Genomic DNA, 19,349 nt, shown 5'->3' on the forward strand with positions numbered 1-19,349 from the left:
AAGGCAGGCTGTAAAATTTAAAATTAACAAGAAGAAAGTTCTGTGTATAATACTGAGATATGTAAATCCCTTGGTTTACTTTGAAGTGGGGTAACTGTTTAAATGTGTTTATCAGGATAATCTTTTAAAGATAAATGTTTATGCTGTTTGGAAAATTTTTGTTATATTTTTGGTTAAAGGGTATTAATAAGTTACTTTTTAAGTTATATAATAATAAGATATTGGCAGATTACTTTTAGTTTAAATGCTTTGCTTTATCTTGATAATTGTTCAAATGTTTATCAGGACGATTTTTTTAAGGGTTTAGATGACTGTTTTTACTTTTGGGATAATATTTTTATAAATAAATAACAGCAGTAAGATATAATTAGGTTATTCTTTGTTAGTTTAGTTGGCAGATAGGAGCAAATTATAGTGAAGGATATTGTTTGTTAGTATATCAGATGTAAAATTATGTTTGAAGGGGTTTTTAATGTTTCTTAACAGGGAGGGAAAATTTGTTTTAGAAGGGAATGTTATAATGAGAATCAAAATGCTTTATAGAAATAATGCTTGTTATAGTATAAATTGGAGTAAGAGATTGTTATTGATTTATGTATCATATCATTATCATATCTTTGCTGTAGAAAGTCAGAAGTCACTTTATAGTTGTTTGTTTTGTATTTTCACACCTTTTTAGTTCTTTTTTTTCTTTGTAGGTTCTTTTGTTTCATCCTTTTTAGTTTTTATGTATATCTTGAAAAAGATTTAATAAAGCTTTTAAAAATTAAAAAAGGTTGAGAAAGGCTGGTTTAAATCAATAATAAAATTAGAGAAAATTCATTGAAGTTGAGATATAGATAGAACTTAACACCTAGGAGGTTGAGCTAATAATACCAGGAACAAGCCCAAAGTGCTGACAAGGATGTAACAGAACTGGAACTTATGTATTTACGTATGTGTTAGTGTTGTGCAAAAATTCAAGTGTTTTAGAAAAAAGTTTTAGTTGAAGTTGAGAAAATAACCAAAGATTTTGCACTAAACCCTAAGTTAACTTTATTATCAGCATTTAAGGAAGCAAATGAAAAATTGCTGCATAAAGAATTTATAATATTTTTGTCAGTAACTGCTAAATTTATTTATAATCCATATTTGGAAGACAGGGAATAATCTTTCAATATCAGTCCAGTTTGAACAATGTTGGCAATTAGCCCTAATGGAGAAATTGACAGGAAAAAAAAAGGCTGGATATAGCTGAAGATTATTTTCCATCAGTTTGGTACAGCTATATTGAGTTTCACCAATTTTATATACTCTTAAAACACATAGTAATCTATAGTCAAAACAGATATTTATTATTTTAAAAAGAACCACTGAGCATTATATTGTTTTGAATTCTTGTTTATTAGCCTAATGTATTTAGAAGCTCTATTGCACAGTAACAAAATTATTGCATTGTACTACAGTATATTACATAGTACAATGAGATAATAGTAACAGCTGCTTTAGTCTTCTCAGTGGGAATTCTCCAATTTTGCCTGTTTTGTTTGGTGGTGGCTTCTGCAAAAATGGTGGGTGGATCCTGGGAGGCAGGGTACAAAGATGGATGGTTTTGGCAAGTCCTGGCCATCTGCTGAGCTAATTGATTCACCATCTGAATTCATTGATCCATCACGTTAAATCTTTAATCAACGGAATATTAAGAGAATAGCCTGCTAAGGCAAATCAGATACATTTTCAAATAATCCAACTATTAGAGATTATAAGAGATCTGATGACCTGCTAGTCACAAGAAGTAGCAGCAGCAACTTTGATGTCAAAAAAGATAAGAAGTATTGAACCTAGTTACTTGGATGGGAAATCACCAGGAAGGCCCAGGGTTTGACAACTAGACTGGGAAATGAAAAAAAGATCTAGAAGGTAGTGGCAAGCCACTTCTGTATGATTACCAACAAAACAATATGAATCTCATGTTGGAGTCAGCACGTTCCCCCAACCATCACTACCACCACAGTTCCCTTAATACATCAAGAGATGGATTTCCCCACCCCCCCAACATTCTACTGAGTATTTTACTTGAGCAAGGGTAATATTCTGTTGGATTTTAAAGGGCTTCTAAATAATTCAGCTAATTTTCAGAACATTACCAACAGCTATTACTATACTTCAAGGACTTTAGACCTTTAACTGCAGGCAAAAAGTTCAGTAATGTGTTTTCTGCATGTTTTGATCCAATCCCTGTTGTTTGTAATCAATTCTACCATAATGGAAAGGAAAGTGAAAAGTTTAAGAATATTTAGATGTAATAATAAATGTACCAATGGCCATTTTCCTACCTTTCCCCCTACGCTGACTGACCAGCTGGAGATAATTAGAGCTGGCAACATTCAAGGGTTATTGAACCATATTCTTCCACTGCATGGAAAGAATAATATAGAGTTGTTATTGGCTATTCAGTGATGCCCTTTCAATTTTTAACCGTTTCTCTGGTGGTAGGATACATCAGCTACACCATTTGTTTTGCCCTTAAAAATTGGTTTTTGAAAGTATTTGAAGTTTCTGACTCAGAAAAGGCATAATTTAAACCTTGACATCTGGTCTGCTCACTTCCATTTTTGTTGTTTGATATTTTTTCACATGTTCTTTTAAAAATCCATTCACATGAAAACTAAGGGGTTAAAAGTCTCCCCTAAACATAGAGGATTTGTTACTAAATGTCTGAGGATACAGAAGTATCATTGTGTTTTTAAATGAAATGGTTCCTCATGCCTTATATTAGACAGTGTTTTTTTTAAGTTATTTTATTAAATTAAGCATGAAATAGCCAAAATTTTTAAAAAATGATAATTTGGAGTATGACAGCAACAAAAAAGACAAAGAGGTTGTTTAATTTATAAAGCTACTCATCTGAACAAGTGACAAGTAGAATAAAAACAATTATATCCTGAATACAAAAATTAAATACAAAAATTAAAATACATAGCTGAGAAAAACAAGACAATCAACAGAGCTAATATAGCCAGGAGATGGGTTCTTTTGCACACTTGAAGCTCTAGGCCCAGGCACAGAACCAGGTCTTTGGTGCCTTATGAAAGGCTAGCTGTGGTAGATTTTGGTAGTGCCACTGGTTTTCAGGAAGGAAGGAGCACATTCCAAGGAGGTGGAGAAGATAAGCAGAGGCACAGTCCGGGAGGCAATGGTGGGAAAATGAAGAGGTTCAGGATAGCCCCGCCCTAGAGTCTCCCAGGTTATTTCTCCTTAGGTTAGGTAGAGTAGCTCTAGTCTGGCAAGATTCTGTCTATATGGTGTGAGCAAATAACTGGAGTTCGAATGGAATGACTCTTCGTTGTTCCTGGGCTGGGCCTGACATCAGCAGGGGCCATGCTAATCTCTGGAAGGAGAATGTTCCATAGGGCAGGAGCTATGGCAGAAAAGGTAAGCAGCACTCCTTAGCTGACAAGGCCCAAAGCATGCCATTCCTGCCAGACCAGATTGGACAGGTAAAAACAACCAGGGAGAGATGGCCCCTCAAGTAACCTGATCCCAAACCATGAAGGGCTTCAAAGGTGACAACCAGCACCTTGAATTGCACCCAGAAGCATTCCAGCAACCAATACATCTCACAAAGTAGTGATGCTACATGTGCAAAGTAACTGGTGCCATTAACTATTTGCACTGCTGCATTCTTCACCAGTTGGAGCTTCTGAATGCTCTTCAAGGGCAGCCCCATGTAGAGCGCATTGCTGTAGTCCAGACAGGAAGTCACGAGGGCATGAATGATAGTGAGCAGGGGCTCCCCGGCACACAATCCAATGGTGTACAAAGGCCCTCCTAGCCATGGCTGCCACCTGCTCTTCAAGCAGAAGCCACACATGCCCTCCCAGGAGGACCCCCAGATTGTGCACTGGGTCTGTTGGACAGTGCTACCCCATTCAGAATAAACGGTGGAAAATTTCCAGCACCAGAATGTCTAAACACCCAAAGCTACTCAGTCTTGCTCACGTTGAGTCGAAAAGCTTGTTGCACCCCATCCAGGCCTGCACAGACTCCAGGTACTGTGACAGGAAGTCCACAGCATCACTCAGAGAGCCTTGGGTGGAGATATAATGCTGGGTATCATCAGTACAGTGGTGATACCTCACCCCAAACCATCAGATGACCTCATCCAGTGGCCTTGTTTATGTTAAACAGGAGGAGAGAATGAACTGAGCTCTGTGGCACCCCACAAAGCAGGGGCCTCAGGTGTTGTTGATGGGGGGGAATCAACAACAGAAACTGGCCTTGGAGGAAGGAGGAGAACAAGCACAAGCCCATCTCCAACTGAAAGCCACTCAGAGGTACCCCCATCCTGGTCCCGCCAGAGGTCACCCAACAGCATGATCAATGCCATGTCAGTCCCATACCCTGGCTTGAATCCTGACTGAAAGGGGTCCAGATAATCCATTTCATTCAGAATCCTTTGAAGCTGCGGTACAACCACCTTTTCCACAATCTTCCCTAAAAAAGGAAGGTTGGAAACTGGACAAAAACTGTCCAGACTAGTTGGGTCAAGAGATGGCCTCTTGAGAAGTGGGTGCACCAACACCTCCTTAAGAGCCAACAGGACTACCCCCTCCCTCAGGGAAGAATTAACTACCTCCAGAACCCAATCACACATGCCCTCCCAGGCAGCCTTAACCAGCAAGAAGGGGCATGGATCTAATACAGAGGTGGCTGAACTAACTGCCACAAGAACCCTGTCCGCTTCCTCAGGCTCAACAGGTTGAACTCTTCGATTGTTGAAATGTTGAGAGGAGAAAAAAATAAATTGGTAATGTGATGGTGAGAAGGCAGAACATCTTAACTGGTATTTTATACTTGTCTTCTCTTGAAAGGGGAAAAATGCCATAGCTGGCTATTGTGGCACTAATGAAAGGAGGGAGGTGCAGCTCGCAATAGACAAGGAGAGGTGAAAGAATATTTAACTAATTTCAATGAATTCACATCTTTACATCTCTGCAGTACTAGGGTATTAATTGTATTAAAGTAAAAATGACCACAGAACTGCTATCATCTTTGAGCATCTCTGGAGAACTAGAACACAACAAATTCTGTTCCCAATCTTCAAAAAAAGGGAACAAGGCAGACCTGGGAAATTACAATTCTGTTAGCCTGGATCTATTCTGAGCAAGGTCCTCAAGCAGATTATTCAAAGGCATGTTTGTAAGCACTTGAATGGGAATGCAACAATTAACAAGAGCCAGCATGGGTTTGTCACATGCCAGATTACTCTCATTTTTGGACAGAGTTACTTGTTTAACAGACTGGAGTGAAGCCATGGACACCATGTGCCCTTACCTCAGAGAAGCATTTGAGAAAGTTTGTCATATCCTAATTAATAGTAAAATATAAACTACAAAAATAAAACTTCAGATAAATTCATAATTGGCTGAACAACCACAACCAGACAGTACTAATAATTATTCCATATCAGACTGAACAGTGGTATCAAGTGTAGTGGAACAACCATGGCTGTGTCCTCAGCCCTGTGTTGTTCAACATTTTTATTAATGATATGGATAAAGGGTGACGATTATCAAACTGCACATGCAACAAAACCTGGTGGAGAAGGTAAAATTTAGAAGAAAAAGAGAAGATTTAAAAAGACTCAGACAAGTTTGAATTAGTTGATCAAAATGAACAGGATGAAACCTAACTGGAAGAAATGTGAAATCCTGCATCTGGGAAGAAAAAAAATTAAAGGCACAAGATAGGGAGATCTGGCTTGACAACAGTGAATGTGAAAAGGATCTGGGTGTTCTAGTAGATCACAACTATGTGACAACTATCACAGCAAAGACTATTTGGGGATATAGCAATAGGAGCAGAGTGTACAGATCATAGGAAGTAATCGTTCCACTTGATTCTTCCTTCTACAAGCCTCACTTGAAATCTGTTTTGTGTTCTGAGCACCATATTCTAAGAACTGCTTAAGAAATAAAAAAATATAATCAAGAGGAACTGATTAACAGTTACTTAAATTCAAACTGACTACCCAACTTATCTGGCCTTGGCTGATAATACATATTTTCCAAGTTATACTTGTTCTACCTCTTTATGGGATGATTGCATTATATTTATATTCCTTTGAGATGGCATCTAACCAAGAACCTGCAGGCATATTGAGACAGCTGTTTTAACATACTTTCCACCAATACACAACTATAATCAGAGGAATGCAGGTATAATTTGCTCTGTCCCAATAGCCTATCTTCACTTTGCTTCAATTAAGGTCAGCAAGTGGTACTGTCAGAACAGTTTACTTTGGGGCATGCCACAGTGTAGCATTTCCTTTCCCATCAGGGTTCCCACTCTTTCCGCAAGACCGAAAAAAACAATACTAATCCTTTATGTAGTTGTGCAGTGGAATTCTACCAGATGAAATTTTAGCTTCATTGACTGCTCCCTATTGCTTCTTGTTCTTGCGTTCTCACTCCTATCCCCCACACAGAACATCTGCAGTGCCTGAACCATGGGGGTCGGGTGAGGAAACTGCAGCCCCTTCCTAAGATACATACCCCTGCAGACCGTATCATTTCTTTTTTGACTTCTGCTATACAATCTTTTGACGTAGAATTTTTAAAAAAGCAAATGGTATCTTCTAGTGGCAGTTTTTAAATTTGATTTTGCAAATTGGAATATAATTTTTTCTGGACCAACCCAGTAAACTAAAACAAAGAGGGGAGAGGAGTGTGTTAAAATCTCAGCTCTTTCCTAATCTGTTCAGTTAGTCAGTTGTTTGGGTTATGTTTACTGCTCATTACAGATCTTTGTTAAAACAACTACTGTTGACATCATTCCTCATCCTGAAAAGATAAAGCCTTGTATTTTCTCTCAACATCTGCACAGGGCATATCTCCAAGTTTAAATTCCATGCTCTTATTGGATAATGCTTGTTTTATGAGTTTTAAGGGGGTGGAAATTACATTTACAAATTACATAATATAAAGTCTGGATTTTTATTTTTTAAAAAATAACAATTCCAAAAAATTATAAATTACAATTGTTAGTTGATGCTATGAAAGTAATAATTCAGTTGCCCAGAATACATTTTATTAAGGTTTAGTGACATTTGGATTGCTAGAAGTGTGTCTGGCTTGCCTAGGAAGCCAGTTCTGGGTCCTCCCCATATTTTTCACAGGAAAGGGCAGGGTGACAAGGTACTGAGCACAGCAAGAACTACATGGCTGAGAGAAATAATCCAAAATCCCTACTCTCAAATATTAAGTAAGGTCAAATATTAAGTAAGGTCAAAAGTAAGGTCTCCACTCAAACCACTACTGTTTGGACTTTAATACTACAGGCTATTAAAGAGGCTTATTATGTTACAGAAATTCAAAAACAATACTTTAATTAATAACCAATCATTAAAGAATATTTGAGACTAGTACATTGGATAAACAAATAACAACTTGACTGTGTATATGGAATGTAGTACAAAGAATGTTTGAGGCTAATGGCACATAAGAGAGTTTACAGGGGCTGGGAAGGTTTGCAGAAGGTCATATATCATGGGGATCAAGTGCTAATATCGAGTTATGAGATGTCATAGATGGAAGGGGCATTTGCTCTAGGGGAGGGATATCATTGCCCTTTGGAACACCTTCTCTGAGAGGTGCATGGCACTTCAAACATGCCATACCTGAAACCAAGGTTTTCATAGGAATTCAAGAAGCAGCCCAAATAATGACCATCCAAGGCAATACATCACCCCAAATACTAAACAGTGAGGGGGTCCATTTGAGTATGGTGAAGTGATGATCTGGCACAGATAATCTTAGAAGGCCAAATGTTTTTACTAGTATTCTTCCATTTTTACATGGGCATTAGTTTGATAGCAGGGAATATGCAGGCAGGTGATTGTACCTATTATACCACAGGACATGATTGTGATAGAATATTTTATTAGGTGTTTATTTAAACAAAACTGAAATGAAGTATATAAAGTGTAGAAATTATTGGAAAAAATCCAATAATGAATGGCAACAGTCAGGAGAGTCTTTTGTTTTAAAGTGCTTTATCATTTAATACTACCTAATTTACATGTTATGGTAATCTCCACTGCTAAACTTGCAGTCTTGGAAACGTATAATTATAATAATCAACATTATTTAAATCATCCTTTTAATAAAAGTTGCATTTTAGGAGCACAGCACTAAGCCCTAAATCTTGATTTAGAGGAAAAAACAATTATTTATTGCCACTAACAGCCCTATAGAAGCATATCAAAGAACTTAACATTAGATAAAGATTTCTGCATAGTTATGAATGACTTGAAAAGGTAGAAACATTGGAAGATATTGAGGACTGATTACAGAAGCTTTTGTTTTCTCGCTTTTGGGGTTTTGTATACTGCATTTCGTGGATTTTTATTCACGGTTGGGAGCACACTAGAGGTATTTAAAAATAAATAATAACTAATGTAAAAACATTGATATATCTCCATATTATTCTCCGGATAAGACTGATCTGTCCCCTTCCTTAGCTGGCCGGACACCGGCTCCCTCCTCCCCGCTGTAGAACTCCTAACGAAGCGCCATGTAAGGCAACAAGCGTCCCATAGTTCGCACGCTACTCTGCCGCGCGGGGAGAGCCTCTACTATAGTTGCTGGCTCGGGCGTCAAAAATGGCGGGCGGTGCTGCCGCCATTCCTTACAAATAGTGCAAGGGCAGGGCGGGCGTGGCTTGATGTCCCTCAGCTGAGTAGCTACTGTTACATTGAACTGTTTCCCTGTTGAGCTCATAATGCCCGAAGCTTAAGAATCAAGAGCGTCAGCTGGCAAGAGAGGACTGCGCCTGACAGAAAGAAAGCTTCCTTTTCTTTTAAGGTTAAAGTTTGGAGGTAAGCGAAGAGTACTTCTTTAGCACTGGAGATCAATAGCAGAACCGCATAAAATGCGATTCCGTCCACTATTGCCTAAGTTATTTCTGCTCTGGGAATTGGCTGATATTTTGCTTCTCTGCTTCTGCCAGTTGAAGTTCGACCACTGGTGCAACCTGTGGTTGGAGGGCGAGTATGGAAGAGCTGCCAAAAGCGTGCATGTATCTATTTGCTTCAGTTATCGAATCATTGTTCTACCCGTTACACGTAGAGAACGTGGTAACTGCACACCGGAGGTTCAGTAATATGTAAAGGAAGTGTAAGTTAGGAACTAGTTTCAGAGTGGGCTGCTTGCGTGAAGCATCGGATCGGAAGTACCGGTCTCGTCCCACCCTCTTTTCCCTTCTTTCCTGAAATATATACTCTCATACTTCATGTCTAGAATTTGTCCAGGAAGTTTGGCATAACACATTGGAACGTTAAAGAGCAATTAGATGTAACCTATAGTTGCGCACACAGGAGTTGGCTTGACACATCTGAGGAACTGCATATAGGAGGAGTTTTTAGAATTTGTATAGTTAAGGCATCAAGATTTCTTTGTGGTGAAGTTCCACCTGTGATTCTCTATCAGCTTTCCCCAATTTTCTGAATTTCAGATATGTAGTCACTACTTTCTAGAATTCCCAGCCATTAGCAATGCTGTAGGGGAATCTGGAAGCTGTAATTACAGTGTAACTGGAGGGCACCAGAAAGGTTGCTTTAGGACTTACAGCATTGTTTATTTTTATTATTAAAATGTGTATCTTGCCACAATCACAGGACTCTCAGCCATTCACAAAGATAATATAATCGAATATAAAAACATAAGCATTGATTGATTTATTATGGGCCATCACATCAGTGTCAACACTTAGAGATCACATAGATTTTCTCCATGATGATCTGTCCCTAACCTGGCAGTCCAACAGCGCACTTATCACTACTGTAACTGAATTCATCTGCCTGGTCATTGTCTTCTTTTTCCTTCCACCTTCCCCAGCATTAGAGCCTTCTCCAGAGTTAGGTCTTACAGTAATCCTTCCTTCACCCATGCCTCTCCAAAGAAACTTGGCAATCATTCTCTCAGTGCCAGTAGTGGTTATCTGTTTTCTTTCTTTTTAGTTGTGTCTAGAAAGAAGGATCCCGAATTGCCCAATACGACACATCTTCTGATTTTCAGTGCCCTAACAAGTGAGTAATGGATTGGGTAATTTTTGTTTTTTAATAACTATGTTTTTGTGCACTATTTTCTCTTAGATATACTTTGGTAAATGTTCACTGTATTGTTTTAAAATGATGACTACATTTTAAGGGTTTGATCTAGTCCAATCATTAAATAACACACTACACTATTCGATGTAATTAGCTTTTTTTATCTTTGTAAAAAAAGACTAATATTTATTTAATTCTGACAGGAGACATATTGGGGGCAAACAGCCTTTGTGTTTTCAGTACTACAGGGATCAGATATTATTCTTTCTCCCTGAAAGCTGGGTGTAATCTGTCACCCAAAATATTCTCTCATGACTGATTACAGTTTCCTTCTTGATGCTGTTTTTAAACCACAGACTTCATGGCAGAATAATTTGGCCTAATTTTTGGATGCTTTTGCTGTTTTCCAGCACCTCTTTTTTGTAACACCTTGTCTGAGTAAGAGTTTTGGGGAACACTAAAGCTTGCATGTTCTTTTGGATCATTTTGGTCAGTCCCAAGAAAAGTATTTTCCTGTAATAAGGACTGGAAATATATTCTGAAATTAAGATTTTGTGAGGGTGGCTTCTTCTGAGTTTAAATATTGCACTATGCAAACCTTTACTTAACTGTGGTATATTGAACATGCTACAGTTACTAGGTTTATGCAAAATGAACAGAATGTGACTTACAAAGAGCAATAGTGGGTTTACACAGCATGTTTGCCATGTTCATTCAGTAAATTTGTGGCATACCTTATTGTGTCATCTAAAGCCATAGGATTTGTCTCTGAGGCCAGGCATGAGGCCACTAACCATGATTTGTAACCAAAGATACAGGTTAAGGAGACTGCTAATCCGACGTGAAATAAATGCCTTGACTGACAGGCAGCTCACAGTTTGCTAGTGCCTGAAACAGAGTCCATCTGCTCGTGCCTGTCAACAGCACCCCCCACCCCCTTGATTTTGGACACAGCACAGCCAGAGCTCATGAGAGAGTGAAAAACAGCATGGGTGGCAAGAGAGATGCGTGAACAGTTGAGAGAGAGGGACCAAGACAGCAAGGGTTATTGCGAGTGGCAGCATGAGAGACCGATGAGGAGTAAGCAAGTTGAACAGATGAGCCAGCAAGCCAGATAGTTAAGTGAAAGATTGAGTGAACAACAGAGAATGTGTATGAAAGAAGGATGAATTAGAGAGATGGGAAAGACTTGTAAAAGAAAGGAAAGTAACAGAGGTATGTAAGCAAGAGAGGACGAGAGAGATGAAGAGAGTGAGACAGATGAGTGAGGGACCTGTATTGGGGTGAGAGAGTGAGGACCCAATGACTGAGAGGTAGGTAGGTGAGTCAGAAAGTGCAATCTTTCAGCCATTTTTGGCCCCTCCTCAGCAGGTGAACATAACAGAGCATTGTTGTTATCATTCAAACAATGGATTAGTATCTTCAATTGTCAAAGCAGTCCTAATTCCTGTGAACTGTTCTGAGCTTGCCAAAACAAGCAGTGTTACATGGAAAAATAGTGCCATCACTGAAATTTGACAGCAAACCATTAATACCAGTGCAGATTCCTAGATAAAAAAGAAATGACTACTGTACCAAGAAATGCATTTTGAGGAAGCCAATTTAGGAGGCATTCTGGCAGCTCTGCAAAAGGTAAAACAATAACAAAAACATTGATAAAAACATTTTCCCATTAACCATGATGGACATTATTTTGTTAGATGAGGTCTGGAACCAATAAGGTTCAAATAAGCTTAACAGCCTTTATATACAACAGCTGGATTTATAAAGAAAAAATTACATAACCAGCTCTGTCTGCTGACTGACTCTCTGACCCAGGAAATCCCTCTTTTGCTCACTCCTTTTTAATTCCTGAACTATAATTTCTAATATAGACATGAACTACAACAATAGGCTATATTAGTATTTTTATGATGCCCAGTAAAAGAGCCCAACAATCCAGCTGCTATTTTTATTTAATATTAATGATCTAGCTAGAAATATTCATGAGCTGTTTCGATATCTATATGCTATGCAGTGCTTACAACAGTAACTGCAGCATTTGGGACTCTATTATCTAAACTTAACACCCCATTTTTTACTGGAAGAGTCTGGTAGCACCTTTTCTGACTAACAAACATTATTAAAAGGCATTAGCTGGAGCTCACAAAAGGTTACGTCTTTTAATAATATTTGTTATTCAATAAAGGGGCTACTAGACTCCTGATTTTTTTGCCGCTTTGTAATGTAAAGTTTATTTACCAAATAAATAACTATATGAATAAATAAAAACATGGCTCTCTTTCTACAATGGCACTTTTTACTGTTTGTGGAGCAACCAACTATATCCTCATAGGGACATACTGGCCTCCCTGGTAGTAATTCAAGATTTTATCTAACCTGGTTCCTTCTTTGGAGCTTAGGACACATCAGTTAATGATAGCTCCTCATTTTAGTCAATAGGGGATTTGGGGCTAGTTCTTTTGGGTAGTAGTCTCATCATAGTCTAAGTTTTGGCTCTTGTTCCTCCATAGAGGAAGCCATCAGGATTTTATTATATTTGGTAGTTTTTAGAATTGTTTTAGTCTATATTATATTTGGAATTTTATTATATAGTTATTGTTTTATGTTGTAAACCCAGAGTCCCTCCGTTCGGAGGAGATGGGCAGTGACAAATTTGATAAATAAATAAATTTTGCCCACCAAAAAGTTTTTGCCCACCAGTGAGTTTTGCACACCAATTGATTATATCTCATGCTCCCCACCACCCAACCAAATAGGTTAGGGTTATGATCAGGGTTATTGATTTATGGTTGATAGTTACTTCTGCAAATTTATGTTAGGTAAAGGTAAAGGTTTCCCTTGACATTAAGTCCAGTCGTGTCCGACTCTAGGGGCGGTGCTCATCTCCGTTACAAAGCCGAAGAGCCGGCGTTTGTCCATAGACACTTCCGTGGTCATGTGGCCAGCATGACTAAACAGAACACCGTTACCTGCCTGCCGAAGTGGTACCTATTAATCTACTCACATTTGCATGTTTTTGAACTGCTAGGTTGGCAGGAGCTGGGACTAGCAACGGGAGCTCACCCCGTCACGTGGATTCGAACCGCCGACCTTCCAATCGGCAAGCTCAGCAGCTCAGCGGTTTAACCCGCAGCTCCACCACGTCCCTGCAAATTTATGTACCCATGCCATAATCACAACAAAGGTATTATACTAATCAATTACATCTGCAGTGGGCAAAAACTTTTTGGACATGAGATTTTAACACTAGTGATGAGCAAAAAGGAACAAGAGCTTGAATTTTCATGCACCTGCAATAATGGATATATCAGCACTGTCTTGTAGTTAAGAAATATTGGGGGAAGGGGGGCACAGGCTGGGCTGTCAAATCCAGATGCCTCTGTTGTAAAGTCTGAATCTTGTTCCTCGAAAAACCGTTTTCCTGAAGTAAAATTTAAAAGTGGTGGTAGAAATACTGCTGAATGTTGTAGAGGTAACAGGCCTATTAAGAATTAAGAAAAATAGATCAAAGCCAATGCTTTGCAATGCCCAGGGGGAAAGAAATGAAACTTGTATCTCACAGATAAAGGTAAAGATGTCTTCTAGTTAAGCTCCACTCCTGGTAACTACATGGACATAAACATGTGTTCTGCCAGTGCCTTTGTCTTGAATGCTTTTCAACTCCTCAGACCCAGATTTAATGTTCTCTTTCATCCTTAAAGCCAGTGGTTTTTTTTAATCATTTTTATTAAACTTTAAACAAGAAGATAAAAACTAGCACAAACTAATATAATGTAAGAAAGTAAGAAAGAAAAGGGGAAACAAAAAAAGGGGAAACAAAGGAAATCAAAGAGCAAAAAGTGCAAGAGAAGGAAAAAGGTTTAAAAAAATAGAAAAGAAAGAAAAGAAATATATAAGGCAGTAGCTTCCGACATTCTTCACAGCAGTTATAAGTGCAATATATTTTAAGCTGTCTTTCTAACAGTACATCATATTACTCTTCTTTCAATAATCTGTCCTGTTTAATCACCAAAATCATAAATCACAAGTTCATTTTTTTTTCTTTTTCCATAAGGGGCTTACAGTCACCAATAAATGTAGATAGTGACTTTTCTCTAATAAAAGAAGTCAATTTATCAATTTCAGCAAAATTTATCAACTTCACCAACCACTTGTGTTGAATCTTTCCATTTCTGTGCATATAGTAATCTTGCTGCAGTAATCATATATTGAAACAATTTTCCATGATTGTTTTTCTAATTGTTTATCCATTAATGCTAAAAGGAAAAGTTTTGATCTTTATTGATCTTTAATATCCTCTGTATCAAAGTATGTATTTGAATCCAAATTTTTTTAGCTTTTTTATAATCCACCAAGCATGATAAATGTCCCTTCATGTTGTTCACATTTCCAACATATATTTGAAGTGCCTTTATACATTCTAGATAGTTTCTCTGGTGTCATGTACCATAAATTATTTTGTAAAAAATTCCCTTTGAGATCATAACACAATGTAAATTTCAACCCTTTTAACCACATATTTTTCCATTGATCTGTCTGTATATTGTAACCAAAATTCTTAGCCCACTTTATCATACATTCTTTAACCTGTTCTTCCTGTGTTTCAAATTTCAACAAAGTTTGTACATTTTAGCAATTATATGCTCATTATTGGGACACAATTGTATTTCAAATTCTGATTTACTTTGCTCTATACCATGAGTCTTTTTATCTATTTTAAATCTTTCAAGTAACTGTAAATGGGAAAACCATTGACAGCTGTATCCTTCTGCTATTAGTTGTTCTCTTGATTTAATTTTCAATTTCCCTTGGTAAGTCCCAGTATGTCAACCATTTATCTTTATGTGCCATTTCTCTTCTATAATAAGCTTCTTGAGGTAAAACCCATAAAGGTGTTTTCGGTCACAACCTGGGTTTGTATCTATTCCATATCCTCAGTATGGCACATCTAATACAATTATTTTTAAAGTCCACATTAATTTTAACTTTATCATATCACAAACATCCATGCCATCCAAACCTCAGGTTGTGATCTTCTAACTGTAAAAGTCTGTTGTTTCTCAGCAACAGCCATTCTTTCATCTAGACCAAACAAGAATGAAATACAAATCTGGTAAACTATACTTCTGTTGGTGCAGACTAGGATTGCATTTGGGTTTTTCTGCGTCATACTATATGCTCACATTCAACTTCTGATCAACCAAGACACCTATATCCTTTTTGCATGTAGTGCTGACCCAAAATGGTTCTTTCTCCAAGCAATGTATTAATTTTTAAATGCTTACAAATTAAATGCTTATAAACTAAATGCTTAATAATCTGTTCCAGAGTTTTGCTTGATAAGGAGATTTTCTTTAATGCATATCAATGCTAGGCTATGAAGGCCTTTAAAAGTAAGCATTAGGAATTTGAATTGTTTTGTAAAGCTCAGTAACAGTGAATATCATTGCTTCAGAATGGCAAGTGTGTTCTCACAAATAAGCAAGCGGTAGTGTTCTGTGCCAAGTGCAGCTTCTAGGACAACCAGGGGCAACAACCAATCCTATAACAGTGAGCTAGAATATAATGAAAGCTTTCCTCTTGAAAAAGAGGCAGAGTTTATGGTACAAATAAGGCTGGTAAAAGGAAGTTTCATCATTATCTGCTTATCCAGGAGTAAGGCAGGATCTAGAAAACAACCCTCTTCTGAATAGAAGCTCTGAAGAAGCAATTGGCTATAGATTATCAGAATCATATCATACTCATATAAATGCACTGAGATTATCTGTTACCATTTTTAATCTGGATTTTCAATATAAATGCAGAATATTAAACTTGAATATTGTTTGCCTTAAACTGAGGATGGTTTACAAATGCCAGGTTTCAGGTTGTCAAATCCAGGCCTTGTCAAATCCAGTTAAAATCCATGATGTCAGAACTGAGAAAGTTAAACTGTCTTTTGTTGTTGTTCAGTCGCTTCCGACTCTTCGTGACTTCATGGACCAGCCCACGCCAGAGCTTCCTGTCGGTCGTCAACACCCCCAGCTCCCCCAGGGACGAGTCCATCACCTCTAGAATATCATCCATCCACCTTGCCCTTGGTCGGCCCCTCTTCCTTTTGCCCTCCACTCTCCCTAGCATCAGCATCTTCTCCAGGGAGTCCTGTCTTCTCATTATGTGGCCAAAGTATTTCAGTTTGGCCTTTAATATCATTCCCTCAAGTGAGCAGTCTGGCTTAATTTCCTGGAGGAGGGACTGGTTTGATCTTCTTGCAGTCCAAGGCACTCTCAGAATTTTCCTCCAACACCACAGTTCAAAAGCATCTATCTTCCTTCTCTCAGCCTTCCTTATGGTCCAGCTCTCGCAGCCATACGTTACTATGGGGAACACCATTGCTTTAACTATGCGGACCTTTGTTGTCAGTGTGATGTCTCTGCTCTTAACTATTTTATTGAGATTTGTCATTGCTCTTCTCCCGAGGATTAAGCGTCTTCTGATTTCCTGACTGCAGTCAGCATCTGCAGTAATCTTCGCACCTAGAAATACAAAGTCTTTCACTGCTTCTACATTTTCTCCCTCTATTTGCCAGTTATCAATCAAGCTGGTTGCCATAACCCTGGTTTTTTTGAGGTTTAGCTGCAAGCCAGCTTTTGCACTTTCTTCTTTCACCATCATAAGGCTCCCCAGTTCCTCTTTGCTTTCAGCCATCAAAGTGGTATCATCTGCATATCTGAGACTGTTAATGTTTCTTCCAGAGATTTTAACTCCAGCCTTGGATTCCTCAAGCCCAGCATGTCGCATGATGTGTTCTGCATACAAGTTGAATAGGTAGGGTGAGAGTATACAGCCCTGCTGTACTCCTTTCCCAATCTTAAACCAGTCCGTTGTTCCGTGGTCTGTTCTTACTGTTGCTGCTTGGTCATTATACAGATTCTTCAGGAGGCAGACAAGATGACTTGGTATCCCCATACCACCAAGAACTTGCCACAATTTGTTATGATCCACACAGTCAAAGGCTTTAGAATAGTCAATAAAACAAAAATAGATGTTTTTCTGAAACTCCCTGGCCTTTTCCATTATCCATTGGATATTGGCAATTTGGTCCCTAGTTCCTCTGCCTTTTCTAAACCCAGCTTGTACATCTGGCAATTCTCGCTCCATGAATTGCTGAGGTCTACCTTGCAGGATCTTGAGCATTACCTTACTGCCATGTGATATGAGTGCCACTGTTTGATAGTTTGAACATTCTTTAGTGTTTCCCTTTTTTGGTATGGGGATATAAGTTGATTTTTTCCAATCTGATGGCCATTCTTGTGTTTTCCAAATTTGCTGGCATATAGCATGCATTACCTTGACAGCATCATCTCGCAAGATTTTGAACAGTTCAGCTGGGATGCCGTCGTCTCCTGCTGCCTTGTTATTAGCAATGCTTAAGGCCCATTCAACCTCACTCTTCAGGATGTCTGGCTCGAGCTCACTGACCACACCGTCAAAGCTGTCCCCCATATTGTTATCCTTCCTATACAGGTCTTCTGTATATTCTTGCCACCTTTTCTTGATCTCTTCTTCTTCTTCTGTTAGGTCCTTGCCATCTTTGTTTTTGATCATACCCATTTTGGCCTGGAATTTACCTCTGATGTTTCTAATTTTCTGGAAGAGGTCTCTTGTTCTTCCTATTCTATTGTCTCCTTCCACTTCCGCGCATTGCTTGTTTAAAAATAATTCCTTATCTCTTCTGGCTAACCTCTGGAATTTTGCATTTAATTGGGCATATCTCCCCCTATCACTGTTGCCTTTTGCTTTCCTTCTTTCTTGGGCTACTTCTAGTGTCTCAACAGACAGCCATTTTGCCTTCTTGGTTTTCTCTTTCTTTGGGATGTATTTTGTTGCCGCCTCCTGAACAATGTTGCGAACTTCTGTCCATAGTTCTTCCAGGACCCTATCTACTAAGTCCAGTCCCTTAAATCGATTCTTCACCTCCACTGCATATTCCTTAGGAATATTAGTGAGCTCATATCTAGCTGATCTGATCTTCCCTAATCTCTTTAGTCTGATCCTAAATTGTGCAAGAAGTAGTTCATGATCGGAACTACAGTCAGCTCCAGGTCTTGTTTTTACCGACTGTATAGATGTCCATCACCTTTGGCTGCAAAGGATGTAGTCAATCTGATTTCGGTGTTGTCCATCTGGTGAAGTCCATGTATAAAGCCGTCTCTTAGGTTGCTGGAAGAGGGTGTTTGTTATGCAGAGTGAGTTGTCTTGGCAAAATTCTATCAGCCTGTGTCCTGCTTCGTTTTGTTCTCCCAGGCCATGCTTACCTGTAATTCCAGGTGTCATTTGACTGCCCACCTTAGCATTCCAGTCTCCCGTGATGAAAATAACATCTCTTTTAGGCGTGTCGTCCAGTAGGTGCTGCAGATCCTCATAGAACTGCTCTACTTCAGCTTCTTCAGCATCTGTGGTTGGGGCGTATATTTGGATCACTGTGATGTTAGATGGCTTGCCCTGAATTCGAATTGAGATCATTCTATCGTTTTTTGGATTGTATCCAAGCACTGCTTTAGCCACTTTACTATTAATTATGAAGGCTACTCCATTTCTTCTGTGGTCTTCTTGTCCACAGTAGTAGATCTGGTGGTCATTTGATGTGAAGTGGCCCATTCCAGTCCATTTCAGTTCACTGACTTCCAAAATACCTATCTTTAATCTTGACATCTCACCAATAACCACATCCAATTTGCCCTGGCTCATAGATCTGACATTCCAGGTTCCAATGGTGTGTTGATCCTTAGAACATCGGATTCGCCGTTCACCACCAGCACCGTCGGCCGCTAGCCGTCCTTTCGGCTTTGAGCTAGCTGCGTCATCACGTCTGGGGCTAGTTGAACTCATCCTCTGTTCCTCCTCAGTAGCATTTTGACCATCTTCCGACCTGGGGGTCTCATCTTCCAATGGTATACTGACATATCTCTGGTTGTACTGATCCATTTAGTTTTCACGGCAAGAATACTGGGGTGGGTTGCCATTACCTTCCCCAGGGATCGCGTTTAGTCTGACCTCTCTGTCATGACCTTCCCATCTTGGGTGTCCCTTCATGGTTTAGCTCATGGCATCATTGAGGTGCTCAAGCTCCAGCACCACGACAAGGTAACGATCCTTTGCTGAAGTAAACTGTCTACTGCCTGTCAAAAATCTGAATTCCTTTCTTCTGAATTTAAGATCTGTTTTGCTTTAGGTAGATTGTGTCACTTCTGATTATCATATGATGTAGTCGTTC

The 19,349-nt window shown here is 38.8% G+C and overlaps 1 protein-coding gene across 2 annotated transcripts in view; it reads left to right on the forward strand.

Annotated features, from left to right (window-relative positions):
- Positions 1 to 8,616: 8,616 nt before the first annotated feature.
- Positions 8,617 to 19,349, forward strand: part of TPPP (tubulin polymerization promoting protein) — a 45,101-nt gene continuing 34,368 nt past the window's right edge. Inside the window, exons 1-2 of one of the 2 annotated variants that reach the window (XM_063304281.1) lie at positions 8,617 to 8,860; positions 10,001 to 10,069. The gene's annotated coding sequence lies outside the window, so the exon portion shown is untranslated. The remainder of the gene's footprint in view (positions 8,861 to 10,000; positions 10,070 to 19,349) is intronic. The other variant, XM_063304280.1, reaches the window with a different exon arrangement.

This window comes from Candoia aspera, chromosome 4 (genome assembly GCF_035149785.1).
Source record: "Candoia aspera isolate rCanAsp1 chromosome 4, rCanAsp1.hap2, whole genome shotgun sequence".
Lineage (NCBI taxonomy): Eukaryota > Metazoa > Chordata > Lepidosauria > Squamata > Boidae > Candoia > Candoia aspera.